The sequence below is a fragment of the Aulostomus chinensis genome, chromosome 1 (genome assembly GCF_037954235.1).
Source record: "Aulostomus chinensis isolate RoL2024-O1b breed Wild chromosome 1, RoL_Achi_v1.0, whole genome shotgun sequence".
NCBI lineage: Eukaryota > Metazoa > Chordata > Actinopteri > Syngnathiformes > Aulostomidae > Aulostomus > Aulostomus chinensis.
In genome coordinates, this window is record NC_141320.1 from 11,346,126 (window position 1) to 11,373,884 (window position 27,759).

General features: G+C 40.8%; 1 long non-coding RNA gene and 2 other non-coding genes across 4 annotated transcripts in view; 2 read left to right on the forward strand and 1 right to left on the reverse strand.

Annotated features, from left to right (window-relative positions):
* Positions 1-353: 353 nt before the first annotated feature.
* LOC147270346 (uncharacterized) overlaps positions 354-27,759 on the reverse strand; it is a 76,633-nt gene continuing 49,227 nt past the window's right edge. For both annotated transcript variants that reach the window (XR_015115684.1, XR_015115683.1), the window contains one exon: positions 354-483. This is a non-coding gene — a long non-coding RNA (uncharacterized LOC147270346). The remainder of the gene's footprint in view (positions 484-27,759) is intronic.
* On the forward strand, positions 24,187-24,377 carry LOC147270347 (U2 spliceosomal RNA). Its single transcript, XR_015117088.1, has one exon. It is a non-coding gene; the product is annotated as a U2 spliceosomal RNA (small nuclear RNA).
* Positions 25,152-25,315, forward strand: LOC147270348 (U1 spliceosomal RNA). Its single transcript, XR_015116884.1, has one exon. It is a non-coding gene; the product is annotated as a U1 spliceosomal RNA (small nuclear RNA).

Consider the following 27,759-nt stretch of genomic DNA (forward strand, 5'->3'; position numbering starts at 1 on the left):
GTCGCAGCACAACCCCGCCATTTTCAAAGTTTCTGTGGTGAAGGCTCCAAGAAAAAATGGACCAAGCTGAAGAAAGGATTATCGAGGAGGTGCTCAAGTACGACCACCTCTACAACGCCTCTTCGCGGCACTACAAAGACTGACAAATGGCCAACAATTGTTGTCTGTGACCGGAAGAAAACCAAGGAATCCGACAAGAGCCCCGTAAACAATACAAAGACAAAGCCACACCCCCTAGCGGCTTGGCGGTGTATTGCAGAGCAACGCGTTCCCTCGACGCAGAATAAACCAGGCTTTCCAGTCGCACCTGTTTTACGCCCCCGTGCCAGATAAGGACCCCCATCGGGCTGTGCCACTCTGGAGGGAGCGCGTCTCACAGTCAGTCAGCGGAACCATGCGGATCCGGGCCGGAGCTGTGGGAAGGAGCGCCAATTGTATCGGGTTGTTGTTTTCTGGACTGCAGCAGAACAGGAGCAGCCGGGACTGGAATGTAGAAGTAGGTTATCTTGAAGTTGACTCAGTTATGGTGAACGATATTGTGGTTCAACACTTTAATGAGCTTTAAGGCAAACATATTTCATGAGGAAACAACGCCGGAATTGGACGGATTTCAGCGGCACACAACAACGTATCCGATACACCTCATTGGAAACCTGGTGGTCTAAGACTAAGAAACACCAGTCACCAAGAAGAAAGGAACTTTTAGCTGAGCACTCATGTTCTTTTCTGCAGGTTGAATGTGGCATTTGTTGGACAGAAGCGTCTCATCTCAACAAAAGCACCTCTTCAGTGCTGAGGCATGATGGGGCCAGGCATGAGAATGAAGTCCCAGATCCACCAGGATGAACTCAGGTATACAGCCACTCTCCAACTGACTCACAGTTGCTTCATTGATCATTAATTCCTATTCATTTCTTCTCTCCTTCATCTTGAACCATCCAGCTTCCAGGAAGCAGATGCTGGATGAGGCTCTGCTGAATTTCATCCTGAAGGACTGCCAGCCCCTCAGCACTGTTGAGAGGGAAGGGTTCAGGGAACTGGTTCAGGTCCTTGAGCCTCATATGTTTGCCAACCAGAAAGGTTTGTGTGGAAATGATCGAAAGCAGTCGTTGATATCTCCAGTTTATTTCATCTCTAATTTCAATGTATTGATTTACTCTGGGTGTCATTTTCAGACCATCAAACAAACGGTGGCCAAAAAGTACCAGGAGGAACGGGAAGGAGTGAAAAAGGAAGTCCAGCTGCCATGTGGACATCTGTGGACATGGAGGCTCCCTTGGCTCTGACCTGTCACTGCATTAGTGAGAATGAATGTGTTGGGAGTGCAAGACTTTCCACAAAGTCACCCTGCTGACAGTTTGGCCCCAGTCCAAAGAGGCCTGATGGAGGACTGGGCCATCACCAACAAAGTCAAGTGTCTTGTGAGCGACGCAGCACCAAACATGACAGCATCCACTAGACAGCTCCAAATTCACCACTCAGTCTGCACTGCACATCGTCTGAATCTAGGAGTCAGAAAATCCTGTGATCAGATCCCCACTTCCATCATCAGACACAAAGCCAGGAACTCTGTCACATCCTTCAGATCAGCACTACAGCCAAGGAGAAGCTGGCTCAGGTGCAGCAACAGATGGGAGGGCCAACCCTGAAACTCATCAGTGAGGTGCCAACACGCTGGAACAGCACACACAGCTGTCAGGGCTGCATGATGAGAGGGAACCAGTGTGGGAACCTCTGGCCTCTCTAAGACAGATTTGACTCCACTGACAGCTGAGGAGTTCACCACCATAGGAGAAGCACTTCTAGTAAACAGAGGTCATTCTAGTAGCCTGGTCCCTCTGTGGTTGAGCTATAATTTTAGGAAATATGGTCATTATTCAATGGTGACATCTCTCTGCTGAATAATGTAGAACTGAACGGATCCACTGGACCTTCTTTTTACAAACAGCAGCATGCAGCAGCTGTCCTGAGTGGAAAACTGCACATTTCTGTTGGTGAGAGTTCATCAAGTGATGGACTTTGTCTCTCAACAGAAGCTGTGTGGAAAAACCCTGCAGCTACGAGCGCTTCAGATTCTGAGAGTGATTCTTACGCCATTGGCTGGTTTAACCTGGCGTCTGACCGTGGAGGTGGCCGAGAGGAGCGTGACATGGCTGCACAGGTAAATCAACTAAAGCAGTGTTAGTCTTTGGCAGCAGGCCAGGCCGACAAATGCTAATGTCTCTGACTGACTGACTGATGAAGTTGGACCATTGGTCAGCCACAATGATGCATGACCACAAATAGTGGCCTGGGTCTTTATGAAGCTCACATTACTGTAGCATCATTTTGAGGTTCATAGCAACTCTCACTACATTACTGTAGCATAATTTTTAGATGAGTAGCAACTCTCACTACATCACTGGAGCTTTATTTTCAGTTAAGCAGAAACTCTCACTCCATGACTGTAGCATCATTTTGAGGTTGTAAGCAACTCTCATTACATCACGTTCGCATCATTTTGAGGTTCGTAGCAACTCTCATTATATCACTGCAAGCATCATTTTGATGTTAGTCGCAATTTCACTACATCACTGTAAGCATCATTTTGAGGTTCGTCGCAACTCTCATTACATCACTGTCAGCATCATTTTAACATTAGTAGCAACTCTCACTACATCACTGTAGCATCATTTCTTAGGTTCGTAGCAACTCTCACTACATTACTGGAGCCTCATTTTTAGGTTTTTAGCAACTCTCATTACATCACTGTAGCATCATTTTGAGGTCCGTAGCAACTCTCACTATATTACTGTAGCCTCATTTTGTTGTTTTTAGCAAATCTCACCACATCACTGTGGTTTCATTTCTTAGGTTAGTAGCAACTCTCATTGCATCACTTTAGCATCATTTCTTAGGTTCATAGCAACTGTAATTACATCACTGTAGCATCATTTTGAGATTAGTAGCAACTCTCACGACATTACTGGAGCCTCATTTTTAGGTTTTTAGCAACTCTCACCATATCACTGGAGCATCATTTCTTATGTTAGTAGCAACTCTAATTACATCACTGTAGCATCATTTTGAGGTTTGTAGAGACTCTCACGACATCACTGTAGCATCATTTCTTAGGTTAGTAGCAACTCTAATTACATCACTATAGCATCATTTTGAGGATAGCAGCAACTCTCATGACATCACTGGAGCCTCATTTTGAAATAAGTAGCAACTCTCACGACATCACTGTCAGCATCATTTTAAGGTTCGTAGCAACTCTCACTACATCACTTTCAGCATCATTTTGAGGATAGTAGCAACTCTCATCACATCACTGTAGCATCATTTCTTAGGTTAGTAGCAACTCTCATTACATCACTGTAGCATCATTTTTAGGTTCGTAGCAACTCTCACAACATCACTGTCAGTATAATTTTAAGGTTAGTAGCAACTCTCATTACATGACTGTAGCATCATTTTGAGATTAGTAGCAACTCTCATTACATCACTTTCGCATCATTTTGAGGTTCGTAGCAACTCTCACTACATGACTTGTCACCATCATTTTGAGGTTAGTAGCAACTCTCACCACATCACTGTAGCATCATTTCTTAGGTTCATAGCAACTCTCATTACATCACTGTCAGCATCATTTTCAGGTTTTTAGCAAGGATACTACATTACTGTCAGTATCCTTTTGAGGTTTTTAGCAACTCTCACTACATGACGGTCACCATCATTTTTTAGGTTTGTAGCAACTCTCATTACATCACTGTAGCATCATTTTCAGGTTAGTAGCAACTCTCATTACATCACTGTCAGCATCATTTTAAGGTTAGCAGCAAGTCTCACGACATGACTGTCACCATCATTTTGAGGTTAGTAGCAACTCTCACTACATCATTGTAGCATCATTTGAAGCATAGTAGCAACTCTCACCACATCACTGTCGCATCATTTTGAGATTTTAAGCAACTCTCATGACATCACTGTAGCATCATTTTGTGGTTCTTAACAACTCTCACTACATGACTGTCAGCATCATTTTAAGGTTTTAAGCAACTCTTACTGCATCACTTTAGCATCATTTTGAGATTAGTAGCAACTCTCACCCCATCACTGTGGCATCATTTTAAGGTTTTAAGCAACTCTTACTGCATCACTGGAGCATCATTTTGAGATTTGAAGCAACTCTCACCACATCACTTTAGCATCATTTCTTAGATTAGTAGCAACTGTCACTACATCACTGCAGCATCATTTTGAGGTTTTTAGCAACTCTTCCTACATCACTGTAGCATCATTTTTAGTTTTTTGAAACTATTACCACATCACTGTCACATCATTTTGAGATTTTTAGCAACTCTCACGACATCACTGTAGCATCATTTGGAGGATAGTAGCAACTCTCACTACATGACTGTCAGCATCATTTTGAGGTTTTTAGCAACTCTCACTACATCACTGTAGCATCATTTTTAGGTTCTTAGCAACTCTCACTACATGACTGTCAGACTCATTTTGAGGTTTTAAGCAACTCTTACTGCATCACTGGAGCATCATTTTCAGGTCCATAGCAACTCTCACTACATCACTGTAACATCATTTGGAGGATAGTAGCAACTCTCACCACATCACTGTCGCATCATTTTGAGATTTGAAGCAACTCTCACTACATCACTTTAGCATCATTTTTTAGATTAGTAGCAACTCTCACTACATCACTTTAGCATCATTTTGAGATTTTCAGCAACTCTTACCACATTACTGTCGCATCATTTGGAGGATAGTAGCAACTCTCACCACATCACTGGAGCATCATTTTGAGGTTCGTAGCAACTCTCATTATATCACTGCAAGCATCATTTTGATGTTAGTCGCAATTTCACTACATCACTGTAAGCATCATTTTGAGGTTCGTCGCAACTCTCATTACATCACTGTCAGCATCATTTTAACATTGTAGCAACTCTCACTACATCACTGTAGCATCATTTCTTAGGTTCGTAGCAACTCTCACTACATTACTGGAGCCTCATTTTTAGGTTTTTAGCAACTCTCATTACATCACTGTAGCATCATTTTGAGGTCCGTAGCAACTCTCACTATATTACTGTAGCCTCATTTTGTTGTTTTTATCAAATCTCACCACATCACTGTGGTTTCATTTCTTAGGTTAGTAGCAACTAACTACGTCATTGAAGCATCATTTCTTAGTTTTGTAGCAACTCTCATTGCATCACTTTAGCATCATTTCTTAGGTTCATAGCAACTGTAATTACATCACTGTAGCATCATTTTGAGATTAGTAGCAACTCTCACGACATTACTGGAGCCTCATTTTTAGGTTTTTAGCAACTCTCACCATATCACTGGAGCATCATTTCTTATGTTAGTAGCAACTCTAATTACATCACTGTAGCATCATTTTGAGGTTTGTAGAAACTCTCACGACATCACTGTAGCATCATTTCTTAGGTAAGTAGCAACTCTAATTACATCACTATAGCATCATTTTGAGGATAGCAGCAACTCTCATTACATCACTGGAGCCTCATTTTGTTGTTTTTAGCAACTCTCACCACATCACTGTGGTTTCATTTCTTAGGTTCATAGCAACTGTAATTACATCACTGTAGCATCATTTTGAGGATAGCAGCAACTCTCATGACATCACTGGAGCCTCATTTTGAAATAAGTAGCAACTCTCACGACATCACTGTCAGCATCATTTTAAGGTTCGTAGCAACTCTCACTACATCACTTTCAGCATCATTTTGAGGATAGTAGCAACTCTCACGACATCACTGTAGCATCATTTCTTAGGTTAGTAGCAACTCTCATTACATCACTGTAGCATCATTTTTAGGTTCGTAGCAACTCTCACAACATCACTGTCAGTATAATTTTAAGGTTAGTAGCAACTCTCATTACATCACTTTCGCATCATTTTGAGGTTCGTAGCAACTCTCACTACATGACTTGTCACCATCATTTTGAGGTTAGTAGCAACTCTCACCACATCACTGTAGCATCATTTCTTAGGTTCATAGCAACTCTCATTACATCACTGTCAGCATCATTTTCAGGTTTTTAGCAAGGATACTACATTACTGTCAGTATCCTTTTGAGGTTTTTAGCAACTCTCACTACATGACGGTCACCATCATTTTTTAGGTTTGTAGCAACTCTCATTACATCACTGTAGCATCATTTTCAGGTTAGTAGCAACTCTCATTACATCACTGTAGCATCATTTTGAGGTTCGTAGAAACTCTGACGACATCACTTTCAGCATCATTTTGAGATTAGTAGCAACTATCACTACATCACAGTGGCATCATTTCTTAGGTTTGTAGCAACTCTCATGACATCAGTAGAGCCTCATTTTGAAATAAGTAGCAACTCTCATTACATCACTGTAGCATCATTTCTTAGGTTTTTAGCAACTCTCACTACATCTCTGTAGCATCATTTTGATGTTCGAAGCACCTCTCATTACATCACTGTCAGCATCATTTTCAGGTTTTTAGCAACTCTCACTACATTACTGTCAGCATCCTTTTGAGGTTTTTAGTAACTCTCACTACATGACTGTCACCATCATTTTGAGGTTTGTAGCAACTCTCACTTCATCACTTTCAGCATCATTTTGAGGATAGTAGCAACTCTCACGACATTACTGAAGCATCATTTTGGAGGATAGTAGCAACTCTAACGACATCACTGTAAGCATCATTTTTAGGTTAGTAGCAACTCTCACCACATCACTCTAGCATCATTTTGAGATTAGTAGCAACTCTCACCACATCACTCTAGCATCATTTTGAGGTCGGTAACAACTCTCACCACATCACTGGAGCATCATTTCTTAGGTACATAGCAACTCTCACAACATCACTTTAGCATCATTTTGAGATTAGTAGCAACTATCACTACATCACAGTGGCATCATTTCTTAGGTTTGTAGCAACTCTCATTACATCACTGTAGCATCATTTTGAGGTTCGTAGAAACTCTGACGACATCACTTTCAGCATCATTTTGAGATTAGTAGCAACTCTCACCATATTACTTTAGCATCATTTTGAGGATAGTAGCAACTCTCACGACGTTACTGGAGCCTCATTTTTAGGTTTTTAGCAACTATCACTACATCACAGTGGCATCATTTCTTAGGTTTGTCGCAACTCTCATTTCCTCACTGTAGCATCATTTTGAGGTTCAAAGAAACTCTCACGACATCACTGTCAGCATCATTTTAAGGTTAGCAGCAAGTCTCACTACATGACTGTCACCATCATTTTGAGGTTAGTAGCAACTCTCACTACATCATTGTAGCATCATTTGAAGCATAGTAGCAACTCTCACCACATCACTGTCGCATCATTTTGAGATTTTAAGCAACTCTCACTACATGACTGTCAGCATCATTTTAAGGTTTTAAGCAACTCTTACTGCATCACTTTAGCATCATTTTGAGATTAGTCGCAACTCTCACCCCATCACTGTGGCATCATTTTAAGGTTTTAAGCAACTCTTACTGCATCACTGGAGCATCATTTTGAGATTTGAAGCAACTCTCACCACATCACTTTAGCATCATTTCTTAGATTAGTAGCAACTGTCACTACATCACTGCAGCATCATTTTGAGGTTTTTAGCAACTCTTCCTACATCACTGTAGCATCATTTTGAGTTTTTTAGCAACTCTCACGACATCACTGTAGCATCATTTGGAGGATAGTAGCAACTCTCACTACATGACTGTCAGCATCATTTTTAAAGGTTTTAAGCAACTCTTACTGCATCACTGGAGCATCATTTTGAGGTTTTTAGTCAACCTAATACATTACTGTAGCATCATTTTGAGGATCGTAGCAACTCTCACTACATCACTGTAGCATCATTTTGAGGTTCGTAGCAACTCTCACCACATCACTGTAGCATCATTTCTTAAGTAAGTCGCAACTCTCATTACATCACTTTGGCATGATTTTGAAATTACTATCAACTCTCACCACATCACTGTAACATCATTTTGAGGTTCTTAACCACTCTCACTACATTACTGTCAGCATCATTTTGAGGTTTTAAGCAACTCTTACTGCATCACTGGAGCATCATTTTGAGGTCCGTAGCAACTCTCACTACATCACTGTAGCATCATTTGAGATTTTAAGCAACTCTAACTACATCACTGGAGCATCATTTGGAGGATAGAAGCAACTCTCACTATATCACTTTAGCATCATTTTGAGATTTTTATCAACTCTCACCACATTACTGTCAGCATCATTTTGAGGTCTTTAGCAACTCTTACCACATCACTTTAGCATCATTTTGAGATTTTAAGCAACTCTCACCACATCACTGTTGCATCATTTTGAGATTTGAAGCAACTCTCACTACATCACTTTAGCATCATTTCTTAGATGAGTAGCAACTCTCACTGTATCACTGTAGCATCATTTTGAGGTTTTTAGCAACTCTCACTACATCACTGTAGCATCATTTTGAGGTTTTTAGCAACTCTCACTACATCACTGTAGCATCATTTTTAGGGTCGTAGCAACTCTCACTACATTACTGACAGCATCATTTTGATTTTTTTTTTCAACTCTCACCACATCACTTTAGCATCATTTTGAGATTTTTTGCAACTCTTACCACATTACCGTCGCATCATTTGGAGGATAGTAGCAACTCTCACCACATCACTGGAGCATCATTTTGAAGTTCGTAGCAACTCTCACTATATCACTTTAGCATCATTTTGAGATTTTTAGCAACTCTCACCACATTACTGTCAGCATCATTTTGAGGTCTTTCGCAACTCTTACCACATCACTTTTGCATCATTTTGAGGTTTTAAGCAACTCTTACTGCATCACTGGAGCATCATTTTCAGGTCCGTAGCAACTCTCACTACATCACTGTAGCATCATTTTGAGGTTTTAGCAACCTAATACATTACTGTAGCATCATTTTGAGGATCGTAGCAACTCTCACTACATCACTGTTGCATCATTTGAGATTTTAAGCAACTCTCACTACATCACTGTAGCATCATTTGGAGGATAGTAGCAACTCTCACCACATCACTGGAGCATCATTTTTAGGTTCGTAGCAACTCTCACTACATCACTTTAGCATCATTTTGAGATTTTTAGCAACTCTCACCACATTACTGTCAGCATCATTTTGAGGTCTTTCGCAACTCTTACCACATCACTGTCGCATCATTTTGAGATTTTAAGAAACTCTCACCACATCACTGTAGCATCATTTTGAGGTTTTAAGCAACTCTTACTGCATCACTGGAGCATCATTTTCAGGTCCGTAGCAACTCTCACTACATCACTGTAGCATCATTTTGAGGTTTTAAGCAACTCTCACCACATTACTGTAGCATCATTTTGAGGTTCGTAGCAACTCTCACTACATTACTGTTGCATCATTTTTAGGATTTATCAACTCTCACCACATCACTTCAGCATCATTTTGAGATTTTTCGCAACTCTTACCACATTGCTGTAGCATCATTTTGAGATTCGTAGCAACTCTCACTACATTACTGTCAGCATCATTTTGAGGTTTTTAGCAACTCTCACTACATCACTGTAGCATCATTTTTAGGTTCTTAGCAACTCTCACTACATGACTGTCAGACTCATTTTGAGGTTTTAAGCAACTCTTACTGCATCACTGGAGCATCATTTTCAGGTCCGTAGCAACTCTCACTACATCACTGTAGCATCATTTGGAGTATAGTAGCAACTCTCACCACATCACTGTCGCATCATTTTGAGATTTTAAGCAACTCTTACTGCATCACTGGAGCATCATTTTGAGATTTGAAGCAACTCTCACTACATCACTTTAGCATCATTTTTTAGATTAGTAGCAACTCTCACTACATCACTTTAGCATCATTTTGAGATTTTCAGCAACTCTTACCACATTACTGTCGCATCATTTGGAGGATAGTAGCAACTCTCACCACATCACTGGAGCATCATTTTGAGGTTCGTAGCAACTCTCACTACATCACTTTAACATCATTTTTTAGATTAGTAGCAACTCTCACTACATCACTGGAGCATCATTTTGAGGTTTTTAGCAACTCTCACCACATTACTGTCAGCATCATTTTGAGGTTTTTAGCAACTCTCACTACATCACTGTCACATCATTTTGAGATTTTAAGCAACTCTCACTACATCATTGTAGCATCATTTGAAGGATAGTAGCAACTCTCACCACATCACTGTCGCATCATTTTGAGTTTTAAGCAACTCTCACCACATCACTTTAGCATCATTTCTTAGATTAGTAGCAACTCTCACTACATCACTGCAGCATCATTTTGAGGTTTTTAGCAACTCTTCCTACATCACTGTAGCATCATTTTGAGGATAGTAGCAAATCTCACTTCATGACTGTCAGCATCATTTTAAGGTTTTAAGCAACTCTCACCACATCACTTTAGCATCATTTCTTAGATTAGTAGCAACTCTCACTACATCACTGCAGCATCATTTTGAGGTTTTTAGCAACTCTTCCTACATCACTGTAGCATCATTTTGAGGATAGTAGCAAATCTCACTTCATGACTGTCAGCATCATTTTGAGGTTCGTAGCAACTCTTACTACATCACTGGAGCATCATTTTGAGTTTTTTGAAACTATTACCACATCACTGTCACATCATTTTGAGATTTTCAGCAACTCTCACTACATCATTGTAGCATCATTTGAAGGATAGTAGCAACTCTCACCACATCACTGTCGCATCATTTTGAGATTTTAAGCAACTCTCACTACATGACTGTCAGCATCATTTTAAGGTTTTAAGCAACTCTTACTGCATCACTTTAGCATCATTTTGAGATTAGTAGCAACTCTCACCCCATCACTGTGGCATCATTTCTTAGGTTAGTAGCAACTCTCATTACATCACTGTCAGCATCATTTTGAGGTTTTTAGCAACTCTCACTACATGACTGTAGCATCATTTTTTAGGTTAGTAACAACTCTCACCACATCACTGTGGCATCATTTTAAGGTTTTAAGCAACTCTTACTGCATCACTGTAGAATCATTTTGAGGTTTTTAGCAACCTAATACATTACTGTATCATCATTTTGAGGATCGTAGCAACTCTCACCACATTACTGTAGCATCATTTTGAGGTTCGTAGCAACTCTCACCACATCACTGTAGCATCATTTCTTAAGTAAGTAGCCACTCTCATTACATCACTTTGGCATGATTTTGAAATTACTATCAACTCTCACCACATCACTGTAGCATCATTTTGAGGTTATTAGCAACTCTCATTACATCACGTTAGCATCATTTTGAAATTCGTAGCAACTCACACTACATTACTCTCAGTATCATTTTGAGGTTTTTAGCAACTCTCACTACATCACTGTAGCATCATTTTTAGGTTCTTAGCATCTCTCACTACATGACTGTCATACTCATTTTGAGGTTTTAAGCAACTCTTACTGCATCACTGTCGCATCATTTTCAGATTTTAAGCAACTCTCACTACATGACTGTCAGCATCATTTTAAGGTTTTAAGCAACTCTTACTGCATCACTTTAGCTTGATTTTGAGATTAGTAGCAACTCTCACCCCATCACTGTGGCATCATTTTAAGGTTTTAAGCAACTCTCACCACATCACTGTCGCATCATTTTGAGATTTTAAGCAACTCTCACCACATCACTTTAGCATCATTTCTTAGATTAGTAGCAACTCTCACTACATCACTGCAGCATCATTTTGAGGTTTTTAGCAACTCTTCCTACATCACTGTAGCATCATTTTGAGGATAGTAGCAAATCTCACTTCATGACTGTCAGCATCATTTTGAGGTTCGTAGCAACTCTTACTACATCACTGGAGCATCATTTTGAGTTTTTTGAAACTATTACCACATCACTGTCACATCATTTTGAGATTTTTAGCAACTCTCACGATATCACTGTAGCATCATTTGGAGGATAGTAGCAACTCTCACTACATGACTGTCAGCATCATTTTTAAAGGTTTTAAGCAACTCTTACTGCATCACTGGAGCATCATTTTGAGGTTTTTAGTCAACCTAATACATTACTGTAGCATCATTTTGAGGATCGTAGCAACTCTCACTACATCACTGTAGCATCATTTTGAGGTTTTTAGCAACCTAATACATTACTGTAGCATCATTTTGAGGATCGTAGCAACTCTCACTACATCACTGTAGAATCATTTTGAGGTTCGTAGCAACTCTCACCACATTACTGTAGCATCATTTTGAGGTTCGTAGCAACTCTCACCACATCACTGTAGCATCATTTTGTAAGTAAGTAGCCACTCTCATTACATCACTTTGGCATGATTTTGAAATTACTATCAACTCTCACCACATCACTGTAGCATCATTTTGAGGATTTTAGCAACTCTCACCACATCACTTTAGCATCATTTTGAGATTTTTAGCAACACTTACAACATTACTATAGCATTATTGAGGTTCATAGCAAGTCTCACTTCATTACTTACAGCATCATTTTGAGATTTTTAGCAACTCTTACCACATCACTGGAGCATCATTTTGATGTTCGTAGCAACTCTCATTACACTGCTTTAGCATGATTTTGAGGTTTTAGCAACCTAATACATTACTGTAGCATCATTTTGAGGATCGTAGCAACTCTCACTATATCACTTTAGCATCATTTTGAGATTTTTAGCAACTCTCACCACATTACTCTCAGCATCATTTTGAGGTCTTTCGCAACTCTTACCACATCACTGTCGCATCATTTTGAGATTTTAAGAAACTCTCACCACATCACTTTAGCATCATTTTGAGGTTTTAAGCAACTCTTACTGCATCACTGGAGCATCATTTTCAGGTCCGTACCAACTCTCACTACATCACTGCAGCATCATTTTGAGGTTTTAAGCAACTCTCACCACATTACTGTTTCATCATTTTGAGCTTCGTAGCAACTCTCACTACATTACTGTAGCATCATTTTGAGGTTCGTGGCAACTCTCACTACATCCTGTTGCATCATTTTGAGGATTTTAGCAACTCTCCCCACATCACTTCAGCATCATTTTTAGATTTTTAGTAACTCCTACTACATTACTGTAGCATCATTTTGAGGTTCGTAGCAACTCTCACTACATTACTGACAGCATCATTTGAGGTTTTGAGCAACTCTCATCACATCACTTTCGCATCATTATGAGATTTTTAGCAATTCTCACCACATCACTGTAGCATCATTTTGAGGATAGTAGCAAATCTCACTTCATGACTGTCAGCATCATTTTGAGGTTCGTAGCAACTCTGACTACATCACTGGAGCATCATTTTGAGTTTTTTGAAACTATTACCACATCACTGTCACATCATTTTGAGATTTTAAGCAACTCTCACTACATGACTGTCAGCATCATTTTAAGGTTTTAAGCAACTCTTACTGCATCACTTTAGCATCATTTTGAGATTAGTAGCAACTCTCACCCCATCACTGTGGCATCATTTCTTAGGTTAGTAGCAACTCTCATTACATCACTGTCAGCATCATTTTGAGGTTTTTAGCAACTCTCACTACATGACTGTAGCATCATTTTTTAGGTTAGTAGCAACTCTCACCACATCACTGTGGCATCATTTTAAGGTTTTAAGCAACTCTTACTGCATCACTGGAGCATCATTTTGAGGTTTTTAGTCAACCTAATACATTACTGTAGCATCATTTTGAGGATCGTAGCAACTCTCACTACATCACTGTCAGCATCATTTTGAGGTTTTTAGCAACTCTCACTACATGACTGTAGCATCATTTTTTAGGTTAGTAGCAACTCTCACCACATCACTGTGGCATCATTTTAAGGTTTTAAGCAACTCTTACTGCATCACTGGAGCATCATTTTGAGGTTTTTAGTCAACCTAATACATTACTGTAGCATCATTTTGAGGATCGTAGCAACTCTCACTACATCACTGTAGCATCATTTTGAGGTTTTTAGCAACCTAATACATTACTGTAGCATCATTTTGAGGATCGTAGCAACTCTCACTACATCACTGTAGAATCATTTTGAGGTCCGTAGCAACTCTCACCACATTACTGTAGCATCATTTTGAGGTTCGTAGCAACTCTCACCACATCACTGTAGCATCATTTCTTAAGTAAGTAGCCACTCTCATTACATCACTTTGGCATGACTTTGAAATTACTATCAACTCTCACCACATCACTGTAGCATCATTTTGAGGTTATTAGCAACTCTCATGACATCACGTTAGCATCATTTTGAAATTCGTAGCAACTCACACTACATTACTCTCAGTATCATTTTGAGCTTTGTAGAAACTCTCACCACATTACTGTAGCATCATTTCTTTGGTAAATAGCAAACCTCATTATATTACTGTAGCATCATTTTGCGGTTCGTAGCAACTCTCACTACATCACTGTAGCATCATTTCTTAGGGAAGTAGCAACTCTCATTACACTGCTTTAGCATTATTTTGAAATTACTATCAACTCTCACCACATCACTGTAGCATCACTTCTTAGGTTTGTAGCAACTCTCATTACATCACTATAGCATCATTTTGAGGATCGTAGCAACTCTCACGACATCACTGTTACATCATTTTGAGATTCATAGCAACTCTCACTACATAACTGTAGCATCATTTTGAGGATAGTCGCAACTCTCACGACATCACTGTCGCATTATTTTGAGGTTCGTAGCAAATCTCACCTCATCACTGTAGCATCATTTCTTAGGTAAGTAGCAACTCTCACCACATCACTGTAGCATCATTTCTTAGGTTTGTAGCAACTCTCATTACATCACTCTAGCATCATTTGGACATTTGTAGCAACTCTCACTACATTACTGTAGCATCATTTTGAGGATCTTAGCAACTCTCACCACATCACTGTAGCATCATTTCTTAGGTAAGTAGCAACTCTCACTTCATCACTGTAGCATCATTTCTTAGGAAAGTAGCAACTCTCATGACATCACTTTAGCGTGATTTTGAAATTACTATCAACTCTCACCACATCACTGTCAGCTTCATTTTGAGATTAGTATCAACTCTCACGACATCACTGCCACCTCATTTTAAGGATCGTAGCAACTCTCACCACATCACCATCGCATCATTTTGAGGATCGTAGCAACTCTCAATACATCACTGTCGCATCATTTTGAGGATAGTCGCAACTCTCGCGACATTACTGTAGCATCATTTTGAGATTCGTAGCAACTCTCATTACATCACTGTAGCATCATTTTGAGGTTCGTAGCAACTCTCACCACATCACTGTAGCATCATTTTGAGGTTCGTAGCAACTCTCACCACATCACTGTAGCATCATTTCTTAGGTATGTAGCAACTCTCATTACATCACTCTAGCATCATTTGGACATTTGTAGCAACTCTCACCACATCACTGTAGCATCATTTCTTAGGTAAATAGCAACCCTCATTACATCACTTTAGCATAATTTTGCGGTTGGTAGCAACTCTCAGTACATCACTGTCGCATAATTTTGAGGATAGTCGCAACTCTCGCGACATTACTGTAGCATCATTTTGAGATTCGTAGCAACTCTCATTACATCACTGTAGCATCATTTTGAGGTTCGTAGCAACTCTTACCACATCACTGTAGCATCATTTCTTAGGAAAGTAGCAACTCTCATTACATCACTTAAGTGTGATTTTGAGCTTTTTAGCAGCTCTAACCACATCACTGTTGCATCATTTCTTAGGTAAATAGCAACCCTCATTATATCAATGTAGCATCATTTTGCGGTTCGTAGCAACTCTCACTACATCACTGTAGCATCATTTCTTCGGGAAGTAGCAACTCTCATTACACTGCTTTAGCATTTTTTTTGAAATTACTATCAACTCTCACCACATCACTGTAGCATCACTTCTTAGGTTTGTAGCAACTCTCATTACATCATTTTAGCATCATTTCTTAGCTTAGTAGGAACTCTCACTACATCACTGTCGTGTCATTTTTAGGTTACGAGCAACTCTCACTCCATCACTGTCAGCATCATTTTGAAATGAGTAGCAACTCCCACTACATTAATGTAGCATCATTTCTTAGGTGAGTAGCATCTCTCATTACATGACTTGATTATCATTTCTTATGTGAGAAGAAACTCTTATTACATGACTGCAGCATAATTTTTAGATGAGTAGCAACTCTCACGACATCACTGTAGCATAATTTCTTAGGTTAGTAGCATCTCTCATTGCATCACTTGATTATCATTTCTTATTTGAGAAGAAACTCTTATTACATGACTGTAGCATAATTTTTAGATGAGTAGCAACTCTCACTACATCACTGTAGCTCTATTTTCAGTTAAGCAGAAACTCTTACTTCATCACTGCAGATTCATTTTGAGGTTCGTAGTAACTCTTACTATATCACTGTAGCATCATTTTGAGGTTTTAAGCAAATCTCATTACATCACTGTCGCATCATTTCTTAGGTTCATAGCAACTCTCACTACATCACGTTCGCATCATTTTGAGGTTTGTAGCAACTCTCACGACATCACTGCAAGCATAATTTTGAGGTTAGTCGCAGTTTCACTACATCACTGTAAGCATCGTTTTGAGGTTCGTCGCAACTCTCTTTACAACACTGTGGCATCATTTTGAGATCAGTAGCAACTCTCACTACATTACTTTAGCATCATTTTGAGATTCGTAGCAACTCTCACCACATCACTGCAGCATCATTTCTTAGGTTAGTAGCAACTCTCATTGCATCACTTTAGCAACATTTTGAGATTCGTAGCAAATCTCACTACATCACTGTCACCATCATTTTTAGGTTTTTGGCAACTCTCCCCATATCACTGGAGTATTATTTCTTAGGTTTGTAGCAACTCTCATTACATCACTGTCCGCATCATTTTGACATTAGTAGCAACTCTCACTACAACACTGTAGCATCATTTCTTAGGTTCATAGTATCTCTCATTACATCACTTGATTATCATTTCTTATGTGAGAAGAAACTCTCACTACATCACTGTAGCTTTATTTTCAGTAAAGAAGAAACTCTCACTACATCACTGTAGCTTTATTTTCAGTTAAGAAGAAACTCTCACTACATTACTGTAGCTTTATTTTCAGTTAAGAAGAAACTCTCACTACATTACTGTAAGCTTCAATTTGACGATAGTGTCAACTCTTACTTCATCACTGCATCATTTTGAGGTTTGTAGCAACTCTCACTCCATGACTTTAGCATCAATTTTTAGGTTTTAAGCAACTCTCGCTACATTACTGTCAGCATCATTTTGAGCATCCTAGTAACTCTCACTACATCACTGTCGCATCATTTCTTAGGTTCGGAGCAACTCTCATTCCATCACTTTAGCATCATTTTTAAATTAGTAGCAACTGTCATTACATCACTTGAGCATCATTTTGAGGTTCGTAGAACTCTCACCACATCAGTGTAACATCATTTTGAGGTTAGTAGCAACTCTCACTACATCACTGAAGAATCATTTTGAGAATAGTTGAAACTCTCACTACATCACTGTAGCCTTATTTTGAGTTTAGCAGAAACTCTCACTACATTACTGTCAGCATCATTTTGAGGTTTTTAGCAACTCTCACCACATCACTGGAGCATCATTTCTTAGGGTAGTGGCAACTCTTACCACATCACTGAAGCATCATTTTGAGGATAGTAGTAACTCTTACGACACCACTGTCGGATCATTTAAAGGTTCGTAGCAATTCTCACTACATTACTGTCAGCATCATTTTGAGGTTCGTAGAACTCTCACCACATCACTGTCGCATCATTTCTTAGGTTAGTAGCAACTCTCATTACATCACTGTAGCATCATTTTGAGGTTCGGAGCAACTCTCATGACATCACTATCAGCATCATTTTGAGGTTAGTCGCAACTCTCACTACATTATTGTGGCATCATTTTGAGGTTTTTCGCAACTCTCACTACATCACTGTAGCATCATTTGTTTGGTTAGTGGCAATTCTTATTACATCACTGTAGCATCATTTGAGCATCGTAGCAACTCTCACGACATTACTGTTGCATCATCTTGCGGTTTTTAGCAACTCTCACCACATCACTGCAGCATCATTTCTTAGGTTTTTAGCAACTCTCACTACATCACTCCAGCATCATTTTTAGGTGAGTTGCAACTCTCAATACATTACTGTAATCATCATTTTGAGGTTTTTAGCAACTCTCACCACATCACTGGAGCATCATTTCTTAAGTTAGTAGCAACTCTCATTACATCACTGTCAGCATCATTTTGAGATTAGTAGCAACTCTCACTACATCACTGTAGCATCATTTTGAGGATTTTTGAAACTCCCACTTCATGAGTGTCAGCATCATTTTGAGATTAGTAGCAACTCTCACTACATCACTGTAGCATCAGTTTGAGGTTTTTAGCAACTGTCACAACATTACTGATAGCATCATTTTGAGATTTTTAGCAACTCTCATTACATCACTGTCCGCATCATTTTGACATTAGTAGCAACTCTCACTACAACACTGTAGCATCATTTCTTAGGTTCGTAGCATCTCTCATTACATCACTTGATTATCATTTCTTATGAGAGAAGAAACTCTCACTACATCACTGTAGCTTTATTTTCAGTTAAGAAGAAACTCTCACTACATCACTGTAGCTTTATTTTCAGTTAAGAAGAAACTCTCACTACATTACTGTAGCTTTATTTTCAGTTAAGAAGAAACTCTCACTACATTACTGTAAGCTTCAATTTGACGATAGTGTCAACTCTTACTTCATCACTGCATCATTTTGAGGTTCGTAGCAACTCTCACTCCATGACTTTAGCATCAATTTTTAGGTTTTAAGCAACTCTCACTACATAACTGTAAGCATCATTTTGAGCATCCTAGTAACTCTCACTACATCACTGTCGCATCATTTCTTAGGTTCGGAGCAACTCTCATTCCATCACTTTAGCATCATTTTTAAATTAGTAGCAACTGTCATTACATCACTTGAGCATCATTTTGAGGTTCGTAGAACTCTCACCACATCAGTGTAACATCATTTTGAGGTTAGTAGCAACTCTCACTACATCACTGTAGCATCATTTGTTTGGTTAGTGGCAATTCTTATTACATCACTGTAGCATCATTTGAGCATCGTAGCAACTCTCACGACATTACTGTTGCATCATCTTGCGGTTTTTAGCAACTCTCACCACATCACTGCAGCATCATTTCTTAGGTTTTTAGCAACTCTCACTACATCACTCCAGCATCATTTTTAGGTGAGTTGCAACTCTCAATACATTACTGGAATCATCATTTTGAGGTTTTTAGCAACTCTCACCACATCACTGGAGCATCATTTCTTAAGTTAGTAGCAACTCTCATTACATCACTGTCAGCATCATTTTGAGATTAGTAGCAACTCTCACCACATCACTGTAGCATCATTTTGAGGATTTTTGAAACTCCCACTTCATGAGTGTCAGCATCATTTTGAGATTAGTAGCAACTCTCACTACATCACTGTAGCATCAGTTTGAGGTTTTTAGCAACTGTCACAACATTACTGATAGCATCATTTTGAGATTTTTAGCAACTCTCACTACATCACTATCAGCATCATTTTGAGGTTGGTAGCAACTCTCACTACATCACTGTAGCATTATTTTGAGTTCACAGAAACTCACACTACATTACTGTCAGTATCATTTCTAGGTTTTTAGCAACTCTCACTAAATGACTTTGGCATCATTTTGAGGTTCGTAGCAGCTCTCATGACATCACTTTGGCATCATTTTGAGATTAGTTGCAACTCTCACCACATCACTGTGGCATCATTTCTTAGGTTAGTAGCAAGTCTCATTCCATCACTTTGGCATCATTTTGAGGTTCGTAGCAACTCTCACTACATTACTGTAGCATCATTTTGAGGTTTGTATCAACTCTCACTACATTACTGTAGCATCATTTTGAGGTTTTTCGCAACTCTCACCACATCACTGTAGCGTCATTTTGAGGTTCGTAGCAACTCTCACTACATCACTGTAGCATCATTTTGAGGTTTTTCGCAACTCTTCCTACATCACTGTAGCATCATTTTGAGGTTTTTAGCAACTCTCACTACATTACTGTAGCATCATTTTGAGGTTTTAAGCAACTCTCACTACATTACTGTAGCATCATTTTGAGGTTTTTAGCAACTCTCACCACATCACTGAAGCATCATTTTGAGAATTTTAGCAACTCTCACCACATTACTGTAGCATCATTTTGAGGAAAGTAGCAACTCTCACTTCATGACTGTCAGCATCATTTTAAGGTTTGAAGCAACTCTCACTACATCACTGTAGCATCATTTTGAGGTTTTTAGCAACTCTCACTACATCACTGTAGCATCATTTTGAGGTTTTAAGCAACTCTCACTATATCACTGTAGCATCATTTCTTAGGTTTGTAGCAATTCTTTTTACATCACTGGAGCATCATTTCTTAGATTAGTAGCAACTCTCACTACATTACTGGAGCATCATATTGAGGTTCGTAGTGTCACGTCCCCATGGTCACGGGCATGGGGGCGTTGCATTATTTTTGACTTCCTTCCCTTCTCAGGTTCGAGCTTCATGGGGCGGAGCTGCTGACTAATTGGGAGCACCTGGGCCCGGCGTCTCCCAGCTATAAAGCAGGCGACCAACCTGGCCGGTTGTCTCTCGCTCACTCCTCCTGGCCCACGTCGGAGCGATGGTTGTGTTTCTTGAGTTATGTCTTGTTTAGTTCTCTGCATCCATCACACCGCACACATACACCCCCTGTACACTCATGCACACACTCGCACTCACCACTGACACTACTGATAACCACACTCCACTGTACGTTATGGTTTGCCTTGTGTTGATTTTGCGTTATTAATAATAAATTATTAGTTGTGTGTCACGTTTAGTCTGCGTCTCCCTCCTTCGCTGTCACGATTTCTGAGCCGGGTCGTGACAGAAGCAAATCTCACCACATCACTGTCGCATTATTTTGAGATTTTAAGCAACTCTCACTACATCACTGTAGCATCATTTGGAGGATAGGAGCAACTCTCACTACATGACTGTCAGCATCATTTTAAGGTTTTAAGCAACTCTCACTACATTAGTGGAGCATCATTTTGAGGTTCATCGAAACTCTCACTACATCACTGTAGCATCATTTTGAGGATAGTAGCAACTCTCACCACATCACTTTCACATCATTTATTAGGTTAGAAGCAACTCTCATGACATCACTTTCGCATCTTTTTGAAATTAGTAGATACTCTCATTACATCACTGTCAGCATCATTTTGAGTTCATTATTATCATTGAGGTTATTCGAATCTTTCACTGCATTACTGTTAGCATTATTTTGATTTCATTAGCAATTCTTACGACATCTCTGTCGCATTATTTTGAGGTTATTAGCAACTCTTCCTACATCCCTGGAGCATTGTTTTTGAGGTCGTTAGCAACTCTTCCTACATCACTGTAGCATTTTTTGAGGTTATTAGCAAATCTTACGACATCACTCTCAGCATCATTTTGAGATCATTAGTAACTTTAATTACATCAGTGTAGCATCATTTTGAGGTTCGTAGCAAATATTACTACAAGACTGTCAGCATCACTTTGAGGTTATTCGAAACTTTCACTACATTACTGTCAGCATCACTTTGAGTTTGTTAGCAACTATCACTACATTACTGTTAGCATCATTTTGAGTTTATTAGCAATCCTTAGAACATCACGGTAGCATCATTTTGAGTTCATTAGGAATTCTTACGACATTATTGTAATCATCATATTGAGGTTTTTCGCAACTCTCACAACATTACCATCAGCATCATTCTTTAATTCATTAACAATTCTTCCTACATCACTGTAGCATCATTTTGAGGTTCGTAGCAACTCTTACTATAATAATGTCAGTATTATTTTGAGTTTATTAGCAATTCTTACGACATCACTTTCGCATTATTTTGAGTTTTTTAGCAACTCTTACTAGATTACCGTCAGCATCATTTTGAGTTCATTTGAAATTCTTAGAACATCACTGTCGCATTATTTTAAGGTTCGTAGCAACTCTTCCTACACCACTGTAGCATCATTTTGAGGATAGTAGCAACTCTCACTTCATGACCGTCAGCATCATTTTGAGTTCATTTGCAATTCTTCTGACATCACTGTCGCATCATTTTGAGTTCATTAGCAATTCTTACGACATCACTGTCGCATCATTTTGAGTTCAGTAGAAATTCTTACGACATCACTGTCGCATCATTTTGAGGTTATTAGCAACTATCACTACATTACTGTTAGCATCATTTTGAGTTTATTTGCAATTCTTACGACATCACTGTCGCATAATTTTGAGATCATTATCAATTCTTCCGACATCACTGTCGCATTATTTTGAGGTTCGTAGCAACTTTTACTACATCACTGTCGCATTATTTTGAGTTTCGTAGCAACTCTTACTACATGACTGTCAGCATCACTTTGAGGTTGTTAAAAACTCTTACTACATTACTTTAAGCACCAATGAGTTTATTAGCAACTATCACTACATTACTGTTAGCATCATCTTGAGTTCATTAGCAATTCTGACCACATCACTTTCAGCATCATTTTGAGGTTATTACCAATTCTTCTGACATCACTGTCGCATTATTTTGAGGTTGTTAGCAACTCTTACTACATGACTGTCAGCATCACTTTGAGGTTGTTCGAAACACTTACTACATTACTTTAAGCATCACTTTTAGTTTATAAGCAACTATCACTACATTAATGTTAGCATCATTTTTGATTTCATTAACAATTCTTCCTACATTACTGTCGCATTATTTTGAGGTTAATAGCAGCTCTTACTAAATTACTGTTAGCATTATTTTAAGGTTCGTTTTTAACTCTTACGACATGACTGTCAGAATCACTTTGAGGTTGTTAAAAACACTTACTACATTACTTTAAGCTTCACTGAGTTTATTAACAACTATCACGACATCACTGTTAGCATCATTTTGAGTTTATTAGCAATTCTTACGACATCACTGCAGCATTATATTGACGTTATTAGCAGCTCTTACTACATTACTGTCAGAATCATTTTGAGGTTATTAGCAGCTCTCACTAGATTACTGTTAGCATCATTTTGAGTTTATTAGCAATTCTTACGACATCACTGTCGCATTATTTTGAGATTATTAGCAATTCTTCCGACATCATTGTCGCATTATTTTGAAGTTCAAAGAAACTCTTACTACATGACTGTCAGCATTACTTTGAGGTTATTCGAAACTTTCACAACATTGCTTTTAGCATCATTTTGAGTTCATTAGCAATTCTAATGCGGTTCGAGGCCACGCTGGTTCACCGAGCGAGAAGGTGAGCCTTGAAAACGGCATCGGCCGAGCTTCCCGGGCTTTGGATACCGTGGTGAATTCCCCAAATGTGGGAATCTCAACTGCATAATTTCTGACAGTGGGGGACTGCGTCCGCGCTCTCCCCTGTGATCGTGTGAAAAAAGGAAAGAAAGAAAGAAAGGCCGACCACGGCGGCAACAACAACAACGGTGACCGCCTGTCCCGGCCAGTTGGCGGTCTCCTCTTGTGCTGGCCAGCCTGAGGAGACCGCGGAGGACGTAGCCTCGATGAGCTCCCAGTATCTCTCACACCTTCCAGCCCTAAATGAAGACGGCAGTGTTTCTCCCACATTTAGTTGAGGGTCATGGTATCCGACAAGCCCTGGGCTCAGGACAATACATCCACGGCTCGTCTTCGCAGTAAGTGGAATGATACCAGAGAATTCATGCGTGGGAGGAGATCAACTTGGAAAACCCCGACTCCAGGATGAGTCGCTGGCTTGTGGCTTTGAACACCGCTTTGTTTTACTTTGAGTCGCCCCACTAGCATAGCGGGGTGAAGGCACCGATTGCCTTTGCTTTGGATAGCAGTGGGGACAACCAGTGTGCCAGATGTAGTGTTTATGGCACTGCATTTTGTGTCGCCACCCAAAATGTTGCAGTTCCTGCCCACAGCCGCGGCCGGGATTGGCTGTACCGGGGGTGCTGGCTCTCACGTCGGGTGGCTGACAGGCATCGCTTCTCGGCCTTTTGGCTAAGATCAAGTGTAGTATCTGTTCTTATCAGTTTAATATCTGGTACGTTCCCTATCCGGGAACCATATATTAAATTGCTTTTTGGAACAGGGAGATGGAACGGGAGCTTGCTCCGTCCTTTCCACGCATCAACCTGGTATTGCAGTGTTTCCAGGAGTGGTGCAATGCCCCGCATTTCTCGTCGGAAATAAAACAAGCCTCCGCCAGGCACTCCCTCACCTGCTCCACCCAAAGCCGGACCAGGGTTCTCCTCCTGCACTGCAGCTTTTCCTCAGCCTGCGGCCGCAATGGCCTTCCAGGAACAGTGCGGGCCCCTCCCCTTTTGTCAGGAGCAAATCCCGTGCTCTTCAGGCCAACTCTCGAGTGCTGCACATGAGGCCGGGGCTGGATTTCCGCCCGCGCTGCCGCTGGGCGTCAAGTTGTGGCTCCGTTTGCACTCCAGATAAGGATGGAGGTCCGCTGACGGCACTGCTCTCGGAGCCTTTCCCAAAAGGCTTTGGAATGAACTCTGAAAGACCTGAACCTTCAATGTGCCTGTTTTGCCCAGAGATGGGTTGTGAACTTGATGTTGAAATGTGAAACCCCAGCTTGCTGCCTTCAGTCTTTCGGAATTGGGCCGCTTGCGTTGACAGCTCTCATGGTCGCGACGCTCCATCCAAGGGTGAAAGCGGACGGAGATTGTTTTTTTTTACTGCGGGGCACGATGCGTGCGGTTAGAGGCCACGCTGGTGCCCCCAGCGAGAAGGTGAGCCTTGAAAACGGCATCGGTCGAGCTTCCCGGGCTTGGGATATCCGACATCTGGCATCGTTGTGAGAAACAGGGGGCTGCGCACGCGGCAGATTGGCACAAGGTAGGAAAGATCAGGCGCTGTGTCGGCCTCCCTGCCTGTCAGTCAGAAGGCTGTGTCCCTGGAGCTCATGTCTGTTCCTAAGCTCAGCGAGTCATACTTACCTGGCAGGGGAGATACCATGATCAGCAAGGTGGTTCTCCCCGGGTGAGGCTCAGCCATTGCACTGGGGCTGTGCTGACCCTGGTGAATTCCCCAAATGTGGGAATCTCAACTGCATAATTTCTGACAGTGGGGGACTGCGTCCGCGCTCTCCCCTGTGATCGTGTGAAAAAAGGAAAGAAAGAAAGAAAGGCCGACGACGGCGGCAACAACAACGGTGACCGCCTGTCCCGTCCAGTTGGCGGTCTCCTCTTTTGCTGGCCAGCCTGAGGAGACCGCGGAGGACGTAGCCTCGATGAGCTCCCAGTATCTCTCACACCTTCCAGCCCTAAATGAAGAGGTCAGGGTTTCTGCCACATTTAGTTGAGGGTCATGGTATCTGACAAGCCCTGGGCTCAGGACAATACATCCACGGCTCGTCTTCGCAGTAAGTGGAAGGATACCAGAGAATTCATGCGTGGGAGGAGATCAACTTGGAAAACCCGGACTCTCAATTCTTACGACATGACTGTCAGCATCACTTTGAGGTTGTTCGAAACTTTCATTCCATTACTGTTAGCGTCATTTTGAGTTCGTTAGCAATTCTTACTAAATCACTGTCGCATCATTTTGAGATCATTAGCAATTCTTCCAACATCACTGTCGCATTATTTTGAGGTTCGTAGCAACTCTTAGTACATGACTGTCAGCATCACTTTGAGGTAGTTCGAAACACTTACTACATTACTGTAAGCATCACTGAGTTTAGCTGCAACTATCACTACATTACTCTTAGCATCATTTTGAGTTTATTAGCAATTCTTACTACATCACTGAAGCATCATTTTAAGGTCATTAGCAATTCTTCCCACATCACAGTCGCATTATTTTGAGGTTATTAGCAACTCTTACTACATTACTGTCAGCATCATTTTGAGGGAGTTCGAAACACTTACTACATTACTGTCAGCATCACTTAGTTTATTAGCAACTATCACTACATTACTGTTAGCATCATTTTGAGTTCATTAGCAATGTGGGGCTTTGATTGGGAATTGTAAGAAAAATCACTGAATAAACAACACAAACACAGACTGTGTCTGAAATTCCACACCTGCACCCGACTCAGAATGAAAAACCAGTGTGGACTCAATTTTATCCACTATCCATACTGATTCTGGAGAAATTTCTTTGTGTGTTTTGATGTACGCGAGCCAAGCAGAAATTTCTCACAATGCAATAGGGCGGCGTTTGGTCAGTGTTGAGCAGGCGTCAGTCTGACAATGATGTCATATTATTGTGTCATCACCTGACCAGACCCAAAAGTAGGCTCAGGTATCAGTTTCTTCTCAATGCTAACGTCTGCTAGCTTAGTCTGCTGCTTTGATGGCTCTGCCTGCTCAAAGGTCCAGACCCAAAAGTAGGCTCAGGTATCAGTTTCTTCTCAATGCTAATGTCTGCTAGCTTTGTCTGCTACTTTGATGGCTCTGCCTGCTCAAAGGTCCAGACCCCTGGATGTGGTGGTTCCTACCTGAACGTAGATTCTGTCAGCTCATGTTGTTAAATCAACTCACCAGGAACACCAGTAGATTTCAATGGACTGACAATGAGTCTCATTGAATGGGTGTCTCGTCCAACGAGAAACAGTCAGTCTCAGGTTGAAGCTCATCAATGAGGTCTTGTGGATCAGTGGCTTGCATGAATGAATGAGTTGGAAGACTTCTTGGAAATTAAAGAGGATTTAATACAATGAAGAAAACCCTTAAGACAGAGTGATAATTCCAGCAGAGTAATTAAGGCCCATATTGAGTAGCAGGTATGAATTAGCCTGGATTTATCTGAGCTTCAAGTAGACGGCTAAGAGGCAGGTGGAAAGGTGTGTAGGATGAACGATGGTGACCTCCAACCAAATGAAGAGGACTGAGTGGAGGCTGACCAGCTCTACGGAGTCAGGCGGAGTTTGGCAGCGAGACAGGAGTCCAGGCCTGAATCGGTGAAAACCAACGTAACCGGCTTACGTTCTCAGCTGGATTCTCCCATCGATGTACGACGCCTCTCCAACGAACTGGTGGGAGGACGGCCTCCAAAGCCTCCACCTCGTCGACCGTGGCTCCCGCTGAGATTCGCTCGATGAAGAAGGGAAGCGCGTTGATTGGCTACCCTCTGGTCTCAGGCTGCTGGCTGCCTGGACTAAGCTGCTCTTCTCCGACACAAAGGTGGCTTCTCTCTCTTCAAGGCTCACAGGAGGTCAAGAGTGTAGCGACCGTGAGCCGAGATCGATGATGAATTACAAAAATAGAAAATCAAAAAATAAATTAGAGGAATAGAAAAGAAAAGGGGGGGGGGGAGCCGGACCAGCTGCTCTAGGAGCTCACACACAAAGGGCAGAAACAAGAAGCACTGAAGAGAGCGCCAGCAGTGGATGGTGCCACCACTGTTACAGTAAACTGGTCCGCCTCAGAGCAGTGACCTTTGACCTGTGAGGGGTTGTTGGCCAATCAGCACACTTTGCTGTCTTCAGTCCTTCTCAGATATCAACAAATGAAGCTGGTTGAACAGACAGCAATCATCATCACTCAGAGACATCACCTGGAGAGGAAGACTGCTCCGAGTTCTGACAATG